Source organism: Eschrichtius robustus, chromosome 6, assembly GCF_028021215.1.
Source record: "Eschrichtius robustus isolate mEscRob2 chromosome 6, mEscRob2.pri, whole genome shotgun sequence".
Classification (NCBI taxonomy): domain Eukaryota; kingdom Metazoa; phylum Chordata; class Mammalia; order Artiodactyla; family Eschrichtiidae; genus Eschrichtius; species Eschrichtius robustus.
The window spans coordinates 124,267,307-124,277,202 of record NC_090829.1 but is presented as its reverse complement, the minus strand read 5'-3'; the positions used below and the strand labels follow the sequence as shown (position 1 = coordinate 124,277,202).

The window sequence follows — 9,896 nt, the reverse complement described above, 5'->3', positions numbered from 1 at the left end:
TGAAGAAAGCAGTCTCACAGAGTCCAAGTCTCACATTTGCTAGAACCCCACACCGTAGAAAAAAAATGACTCCTGGTTATTCTTATTTCAAATTACAAAAGCCTTGGGGAAGGGCTCTAACTGGTTTCAGTGGGGTCCGGTACTTAATTCTGGACATACAACTTCACCAAAAGAACAAGGCATATAAGAAGATGAGCGCACTATATTTTTTAATGTGATGCTTAAAAAAACAGGGGTGTTTCCAGAAGTAAGAAAATAATTCATGATTAGAGCAAATAACAGCAAACAGGGACTTTCCATTGGTGATCTCCTCTCCTTTTTAAATGATTTCTCTCACTTAGAAATTCCTAATTTCTACCAGCACCCCACTACCAATCATGCCCAGTTATGCAGTTCAACAGCTGAGAATGTTTTCCTCAAGTTCTCGACTCCAATTTCCTCTTTCTCCTCTGTCATTGCAGGCAGCACAACCACTCCTTAGCAGAGTGAATTGAGGCTATTGTGCATGAACATTCCAGCTCCCTGCTATTTCAGTGAGATTGTATTTATATCTAAATCGTTCATTACCTCCTTTCCTTTAGTTTCAAGAACTATATCTTTTTTAAATTTGAACTTTAGTATCTCCACCTGTATTCTTCATCCTAAAATCTCCAGGTCATTCATTCCACTGTTATTTTCTTATATTTTCAATTTCTTTTTCTCTCTACATTCTTTTTTGGCACAGTCTTATCCACATTACATATCTGTTTCCTACCTAGGAAATGGCACGATTATCTATAATAATGGTGAATACCTAACTGGGCTGGACCTTGGGCTCACCTGGGGATTACAGCTGCCACCAAAGATTCTGAATTAATTGTAAGGGGTGTGAACTGTGTACCGAAAGTCTTAATAGTTGTTCCCAGAAGATTCTAGTAAACAAAAGTTTGAGAACCACTGATTTGTATAATTTCTTAGCCAAAATCTGATTCATCCTGTATTTAGTCTCTAGCTACACTAGTCACATAGAATTAAAAAAAATAAAAACAAAAAAGTCCTGTTACTCTCACTTGTTGACAACCTGTCAAATTTATTCCCTCTGTATATGCACATTACCACCTCTTTACTTGAGGAACTCCTCATTTCTCAGGATTAGTTTATTAATAAAATTAATATTACTAACCTTGATCTGCTTCCTGGTCAGTAAACGCTGCAAACTGTCATCAGACTATTCCTTGTAAATCACAAAGCAGATATTTCACACCTGATCAAAAAACATTTGGAAATTCACAATTGTGATGAGCATGAAGTCCAAATGTTTTAGTTGGATACATAAAACTATGCTTAATCTGGTACTTGCCTAGCTATTCAGTCATCTACTATAACATGCTCCCTCCATCCCATGCTTTACCAACCTGGTCCCTATGCTCTATCTGATTAGTACAAATTCTTGGATTTCAACATTTAGCTGAAACATCAGCTCCTCTATCCAATTATTCTACTTTTCATTGTTTCAACTTTCCACTGCATACTCCAACTCAGGTAGAATTATTATCCTCTGCTTTGATGCCATATATACTTGTTGTCCCTTTGCATAGGATCTATAAGCTTTGTTGCATTATTTGCTTATAGATTTAGTTTCATTCTCTAGATTTTGAGACTCTTAAAGCCAAGGGTCATATATTATTCATCTTTGTATTACACTTTTGTCCACTGAAGTGATCATAACTGGATGAATAGATACGATATATCTTCCAAAATATTAATTCCACTTGAGAAAATATAATAGTGGAAAGTAATGATTTTCTAATGATGAAATTTCAGACAACAGGAAATATTTTGTCAATGATATCCTCAAATCAGATGACAGTCTGCACTTATCTATGTATAAGTAGCACCTACGTTTCATTCAACAAGGCCACGTTATGACTTCATGGGTTCCTTCACACATCTGATCCAGAACAGCTCTTCCCAAAAGTGTGATCCCGGCACCACCAGCATCATTGCCATCATAAAGTCCTTCAGATATTTCTGATGTCCCAAAGCTTGAGAACTACTGTAAAGGTCAGGGGAAGAGCTCATGTTTGTTGCCTGACTTGCTTTTTTCCCTTTATATCATGTATGGTGATTGGGAAAGCAAGCTCTAAATGTGAATTATAGCCAACATGCATCATTTGGGTAGTATAAGGAAGTGGCTTAATCTTTTGAACCTAAATTATCTAATTTATATGATGGGGTAAAACACTGCCTACCTGTAGAGTTGCTGTGAATATTAAATGAGTTAAACCATAGAAAATGTCTACCGTGGTTCATGGAGAAAATGCTTAGCACAATGCTTGCTCAGAAATTTTAGCTGTTTTTTTCCCCCCTTTTGATGCTATTGCTACTATTTCCACTATTACTATTATTGCTATAGTACTACTTTTAATACCATTACTACTATTATGATTAGTTTTACAGTTCTTAAAAAACAGTTGTGGGGAGGGAAGCGTGGGGGCTGGTGGTGCGATGAATTGGGAGATTGGGATTGACATATATACACTAATGTGTATAAAATAGATAACTAATAAGAACCTGCTGTATAAAAAAATAAATTAAATTAAATTAAAAAAATAGTTGTGAAGTGTTATATTTAGTCTCGTATCAGAGAGGTGGAAACAGGCTAGAAGAGATAGATTAATAAGATCACACAGCAATTACAAAGTGAAACCAGGATTAAACGAGTCAGTATGATGAAACCAGAGAACATAATTTTCATAGTAAATGTTATTACTTAAATAATTTGCATTTCAAGTGATGATGAAATACTTTAAGAAATGTTTAGTACATAAGTGAGAAGGAAGTTTGGTCATTTGATAAAAACTATAGATACTGTTAAATAATGCCAGGTTAGTGTCTTTTCAAAGAATAGTAACTCAACATGTCAAAGTGGAAGCACAGTTAAAATATGGCAAGAAATATACAAGCCTTAAAGGCCTATTGCTTGTTTTTTTCTTTTGACATTTGTAGGTATGAATGTCAACGCAAATTCAACTATATAAAAGAAATAACATATTTTTCCCGATGATTCAACTTGATTTCTATTTTGAATGCCCATAGCAATGAGGTTGAAAATTTTAACTCAATCTAGGGTTTTTACCCAGTGCTGAGATTTTGTTGGGTTCACTTAATCCTTGATGTAATATCTCAATAGGGGAATTTTGAGATTTTCTTCATCCCATCTAGTCTTGAGTCATTCATTCATTAGGTCATCACTGAAATATTCCTCTTTCTTATCTGCTGACTTTATTCAGATTCTGTTGTTCTTGCTGTTATTTTCACACCAATCCTAAAGCCACAGGTACATTCTGTGGCTTCTTTGCCACCCTGGGGATGGAAATCCTGGGAAGGTTATTTGTGGCCCTTATGTGATTAATGCTGAAAACTTCCATTCCCAGTTATGGTGGACACAGAATAGCCTAAATGCTTTGGAATGACAGAGAGTGAACTACAGAGAGAACAAGGACAACAACAAAATCAACATTTATCACATGCAAAAAAAATTCAGCCACATTTTTACACACTGCATATTTTCTGTACTATTGCAAGGCTTAAATCGTGTCCTTAAATTCACCTTCAGTCTGCGATCCCCTAAGCCTTTTAGCTTTCCTTCACAAAACAAATGAATAGGTAACCATTCAGCTGATAAGCTAATTCAATTCACTGGAACATGAACTACACACAATTCTAATATCTGTAATATGTTTGGCAACAATGGGAAAAATCTGTATGCACTAGAACAGACGTTAAAATTTTTACCCCGGAGAAAGAAGAGGAGAAACATATGGTATTCACAATGTTAGTGATTAGATTTCAAGAAGAAAAGAAAAGAAACATTAAACATTCCTGCAAATTGGAATCAAATAATATCAATAATGGTTCATACAGTCATGAGGAATTACATGGAAGAAACAGGTTTAAAAAGAAAATGTGAGTTAACATTGGCAAACATATCCCAAATGGCAGAAATAAGTTCAAAATGCCATTAAGTCCAAGTCTCAGCTGTTAGTTCTGAAGAATTGGCTGATGATACAATAATTGGCTTTGGGACCCTACACACACACCAAACATATCCACACATACACACAACCATGCATACATGCTTTATTTTTTGATAGATGATTGTAATAAACTTTAGGTCATAGTTTTAATTATGTAGGCTTATTTATTGCACCAAATAATTCATTCATTCATTTCAAATTTGTCTTAATAATGAAGTTGATATTTTCATCATCTATGTAAATGAAGTGGTAGTTTATCAGATTGAACAAGCTGACTTCATGATCTGAAGCTCAAATATCTAATTCCAGTGTTAAGCTAACTCATAAGACTGCTACTGACGCAGAAAGAAAACAGAGACTTTCACAGTATAGATGCTTAATGAATATTTATTTTTTAATGAATACATTTTTAAATAATGAGGAAAGGATAAAGGGAGAAAACAAGGAACAACAAAAATGAAGGTAGGGAGAGGAGGGAGGGGAAGGCAGGAAGGAAAGCTGGAAAGGAGGGAGGAAAGGAAATAGAGAAAGAAGTAATGAAAAAGAAGAATTTTTAGAAACTTCAGTGATAAATACATAAAACTACTCCTTGATACTGTTCTTACTATTACCATTAGTAAATTCTTCCTTCAACATAAACATAACTTTGTACTGTGGTATCAGTCAATTTTTCACAGTAGAGATGGAGAATCCTGTTTCTTTCCATATTACCATATTCTTCCATGTAGTTTAATCCCAGAAGCTATTTTTAGAAATTCACTTTCCTTTGACACAAATATCAATAGCTCCATATGAACTATTAATACATTTTTCTAAAGCATCCATGATTCTTTTAAGTTTCTGCTTCTACCACCCTATTTAGATTTTTATCTCACCACTTTAATGATTTCCAGGCATTAGACTCTCTCTGTAGACCAACCGAAAAGGCATTTAAAAGCTATCCTAGACTGGTTGCTAGAGAAACGTTCTGATATGCTACAAGTCTTGTGGAAAGATAGTAGGTTGACTTTCTGGGCTGGAAGTCATACTGTTGTTAATGATTTGACTTCCTGGGCCCGTTGCTGCAGATTGTGGGTGAAAGTTCTACTTTTATAGATGGTCTGTGAACTGAAAAAAAAAAAAGCACAATGTGAGAGCTGTGAATTCAGTTTTCTTTGTAGCTTACTGAGGACTGTAGCCCGGGACATAGCCTCTCAGATAGCTCTGAGGGACTGTTCTGAAGAGGTGGTGGGGAAGGAGGTCAGTATATATACGATTTTGGTGATGGGGGTGCTTGCAATCAATTACACATCTCAGTAGAAGGCTGATGCTAGTCATGAGGAGCAAATGTCTCCATTAGTGATTTTACTGCTTTCCTAGGTATAAGGAGATGCAAGAAATTGTGTTCCTAAAATTTTCTCCTGAAAATATCTAACTGAAAGCCTGTTCAGCCAGATTTTCCCAGAGCATCGAGTGCCTCATTCCTGATCTCTGCCCTGAACTCCTTTCAGGCTGTGTTAAAGGTCAGCGACTCTAGTGGCTAGTGACTTCATCCTTGTAGAAACAGAAGGCAAGTGGCATTCTTTAGTCTGCAGGTCTAACCATTGTCCACTTGTATAATCAGTCTCTAATATGGAATATAACACAATCTGGAAAAGTGTGATTTTTTTCCTCATAATTATAACTAGATGAAGCTTCATTGCAAAAAGCATTACAGAGGTGACATGTATTTTCATTGCTTCACATATGTAGGTATCAATACATAAAGTCATCGTGTCTCGTTATTTGTGTGCTAAGTTGAATCACTTGGATATGGTATTGTCCACCAGATTTCTTCATGGCAGAAAATCTTTCACTCTTTGTCATCAATAATTTGTAGAGTGATACTTTGAGATGCTGTAAATATCTTATAAATATCCTGTTCTCCAACAACATTTTACCCAGTCCTTTAGCTTCATTGATGATTATGGCACAAAGGGTGGCAAGATAGTGATCTTTCCGATTATCTCATTCTTTCACTGCATATTAGCTTTCATTGTTAAGTAAAGAAGAGCTTTTTCTTTACCCTCCTTCCTTCTTTGTTAAAACATCATTATGGATCCATGGAAAATTTAGTTATTCGAATTTTTATAATGCATTACCTTCAATCCTTTTCTTTCTTTCTTTCTGTGTTTTTTTTTTTTTTTAAATACACAATCTGTATCAAATTTGGCCCATGGGAACACCTTTTCACTAGGTTCTTGTCCTTTTCACACTTTCACATCAGAATTTGAACACACACTTGCTTCCTAGAACAACATATTACGTGCTTATCTTGTACTGTGTCCCAAATATAGAATCAGCCATTTCTCCAAAGAACATTGGTGCCTTTTACTGAGAACACATTATGACTTTACTTTTAATGCAGAAAAACTGGAATAATATTTTCTACCTTGCTGAAGATATTTGTTAAGAAAAAGTTATATTAAAAATATTAATAATCTTAACATTTAAAATTCTGTAATAACTAAATAATCATGAGCAATATAACATATGCCTCCAAATTACTTAATAATTTTCTAAGCCGCCACGGGTTTATTGAACCACCTTGATCTTTGTACTTACCTTTGCATCCGTAAATACACATGAGTATTATTGGACTACACTGGTAAAATAAAACAGGTAAGAATTACAAGGGACAAAGTTTGTTCGGTCACATGTTTCCTTACCAGGGACTTTCCTTTTGCAATATAGTAGTAAATGAAAATAGAAATATCAAATTTTCTTTCTTTTTTTGGCCCTCGCCGGCTCCTTCCCGCGCTGGTCCGCGCCCCGTGTGCCACCGCCCGGCCTGCGGGCGCCGCTCTCCGCCGCAGCTTCGGCACCTCGGCCCAGAACAGTGCTAAACAGCCGTGCTGGGGGCTTGGAGGAATCCCGCAGCCGCTTTCCCTTCTGCTGAAGAACGGCCCCTTGGTGAGCCGCCCGACCCTCCACGGTATTGCTCATACACCCGGAGTGGCCGCCGATCGGAGCCACATGGAGACCAGAGCGATGGTGAAAGGCCACCTCGGAGCTGAGCAGCTGCCAGACTGCCCGGAGGGCTGCGACGAGGTGGCTATTACCGCGGGAGTCCCAAGAAAAGCAGGCGTGACGCGGGATGACCTGCTCAACACCCACGCCACAATCCTGGCACAGCCCCGAGACCATGATCTGCGTCATTTCAAATCCAGTTAACTCCACCATCCCAATCACAGCGGAAGTTTTCAAGAAACATGGCGTTTACAACCCCAATAACGTCTTTGGGGTGACAACCCTGGACATTGTCCAAGCCAACACTTTTGTTGCAGAACTGAAGGGTGTGGACCGGCTCGAGTCAACGTTCTTGTCACTGGCGGCCATGCTGGGAGGATCATCCCCCTGATCTCAGTGGACTTTCCCCAGGACCTGCTGACTACCCTCACCGGGTGGATCCAGGAGGCCAGCACGGAGGTGGTGAAGGCTAAGGCCGAGCAGACCCTGCTACCCTGTCCACGGCGTGTGCCGGAGTCCGCCGATTTGTCTCCTCCCTCGTGGATGCGATGAACTGAAAGGAAGTTGTCGAATGTTCCTTCGTCAAGTCCCAAGAAACGGACCGTCCGTATTTCTCCACACCGTCGATGCTGGGGGGAAAGGGCATCGAGAAGAATCTAGGCATCGGCAAAATCTCCCCTGTTTGAAGAGAAGATGATTGCTGAGGCCATTTCTGAGCTGAAAGCCTCCATGAAGAAAGGAGAGGAGTTTGTAAAAAACATGAAATGAGAAGGTGGTTAGCGAGCAGTCCGTTTCCTTAACTAATTAAGGCATCATGTCACCGTAAAGCCATTTCAGACACCTTTGTCTTTTCAGTTTGCTTTGATGATGAGTATTGTATTAATAAAACACCCCTTCCAAATCTCGGGTCAGTCTATCAGTGCATCAATAAAAGAAGGCTTTGATTTTCTTTTTCAAGTTCTCCTCCAATTGAAAAAAATTTTTTTTCTTTCAAATTTTTGAGTGTGGGAGAAAAGAAATTCAAGGGAAGAGGAAAAAGTAAAAGTATATGTAAAATTTTTGAACCACTCCAGGCAGAGAAAATAATTGCTAGTAGTCATACTGGGAAGACTTTTGGATTTAATAAGATAAAAATTAGAAGTTTTATATGAAACAAAGATTAGAAAATAATTAGATTAATTTAATTCTCTCATTACTCTGTGTGAGAATGATGCAGGATGACCTAAACAATAGACTTTTTTGTGTTCTAACTGATACATGATAAATGAGATAAAATTTAAATAACACACAACATGTAACAGGCTTGTAAAATAAGAAAAAAGCAGCATGACTTAGAGGAAAGTTTAGAAATCACTTAAAAGTTGAATGATTTATTAAAATAATTTTGCAATTTAAATGTGACCTTTTTATATTTTAGGTCAAACCCATCATATATTTCTAACATACTGAACTATCAATAACTCATGTAATATTGCTCTTAAACACGTAAAAAATTCTGCTACAGCAGTAAATGACTGGGTTGCTATGAAATGATGTTATAATAGTTTCAGTTGGCTTGAAGGAGTTGATGTTATATTTATATTAAAAATAATTATTTATTATGAGAGTTTTCTACATTATTTCCAAGTTTCACATTCCCTTTTAAAAGAAGGACTTTAAAAACATTGAAAATGTTGAGGGCAGTCATCAAAATGGAATTGCCTTTAAAAATTAAATGCATGCATTTGCTTTATATTTTTTAAGTCAACCCTGATTTTACTGGAAAAGTCACTGAAAGTGTTGTATGTATTAAAATATAAAATCAAATGATACAGGTGATCTTCAACTGATGAATAAAGAAAAAATTTGAAGTAAAAATTTCATCTTGACCTGTTTTCATTTCTGTCAGGCACATTTATTGATTTAAGGAACCTCTATTTCTAGCATATACTGAAAATGGATTAGAAGAAGGAACATGGAAATGTGTTAATAATAAGAAGAATTGCATTGCACATTTACTGACACTGTTGTGTTTGACTAACTCATCAATCTTTCTGACAACCCTACAAGAGAGATACCACTACTGGCACCATTTTGTAGAAGGGAGAACTGAAGCACAGGTTAATAAAATAATTCACCTGCAGTCACTTAATCTTGAGTGATGGAGTTAAGGCCCCAAACTAGGCAGTATTACTACACAGTTTCTTGTTCTAAGTCATGAGGTAATAAGCCTTAAAAATAGATTCAGAACAATTTATTTTAAAAAGAGATAAATGCAAGTTATAATGTTGAAATGCCTACACATTATAACATAAAACATTTTGTTTGAAACATACAGAATAAAACTAACTTTCTTTAAATTTAAATGATTTGCCAGAAAATTGAGAAAGAGTTGGAATTGGGAATAGATTCAAATTTATGAATTTAAATCCAGTTTTATTTTTGTAAGAACATAAATCCTACTAATAAAATTATTAGAATTATGACTGATGAAATTAAGGGAGAAAAGGTATTATAATAACAATAAACTCATATATAATGCTTACTGTGTGCTATCCACTTTCCTAAGTATTTTGTATTTTAATACATTTAATCCACAGAGCAACCACATGAGATAAGTTACTATTCACACTTTTGAGATGAAGAAACTAAGGTACAAAAAGAATAAATACACTTCTCAAGGTCACAAAACTGATAACTAGCAAAGCCAGGATTCAAACTCATGAAGTTTAGATCCAGAGTTCTTGCTTTTAAGTCCAAAAAAATGTCCACATTTCAATTTTGTGTCTGGGAGGATTTCTATTAGTAGAAATGAGGAAGGCAGAAACAGCAAATGTTGTTTCATATTTTTCCCCCAAGAAATGGGGGAGATGAGTAAAAGTTTTACATATGCTACGTTTGAGTTGTCAA

At 36.3% G+C, this 9,896-nt stretch overlaps 1 pseudogene; it reads left to right on the top strand.

Moving 5' to 3' along the window:
• Positions 1-6,737: 6,737 nt before the first annotated feature.
• On the top strand, positions 6,738-7,775 carry LOC137765963 (malate dehydrogenase, mitochondrial pseudogene; annotated as a pseudogene).
• Positions 7,776-9,896: the final 2,121 nt, after the last annotated feature.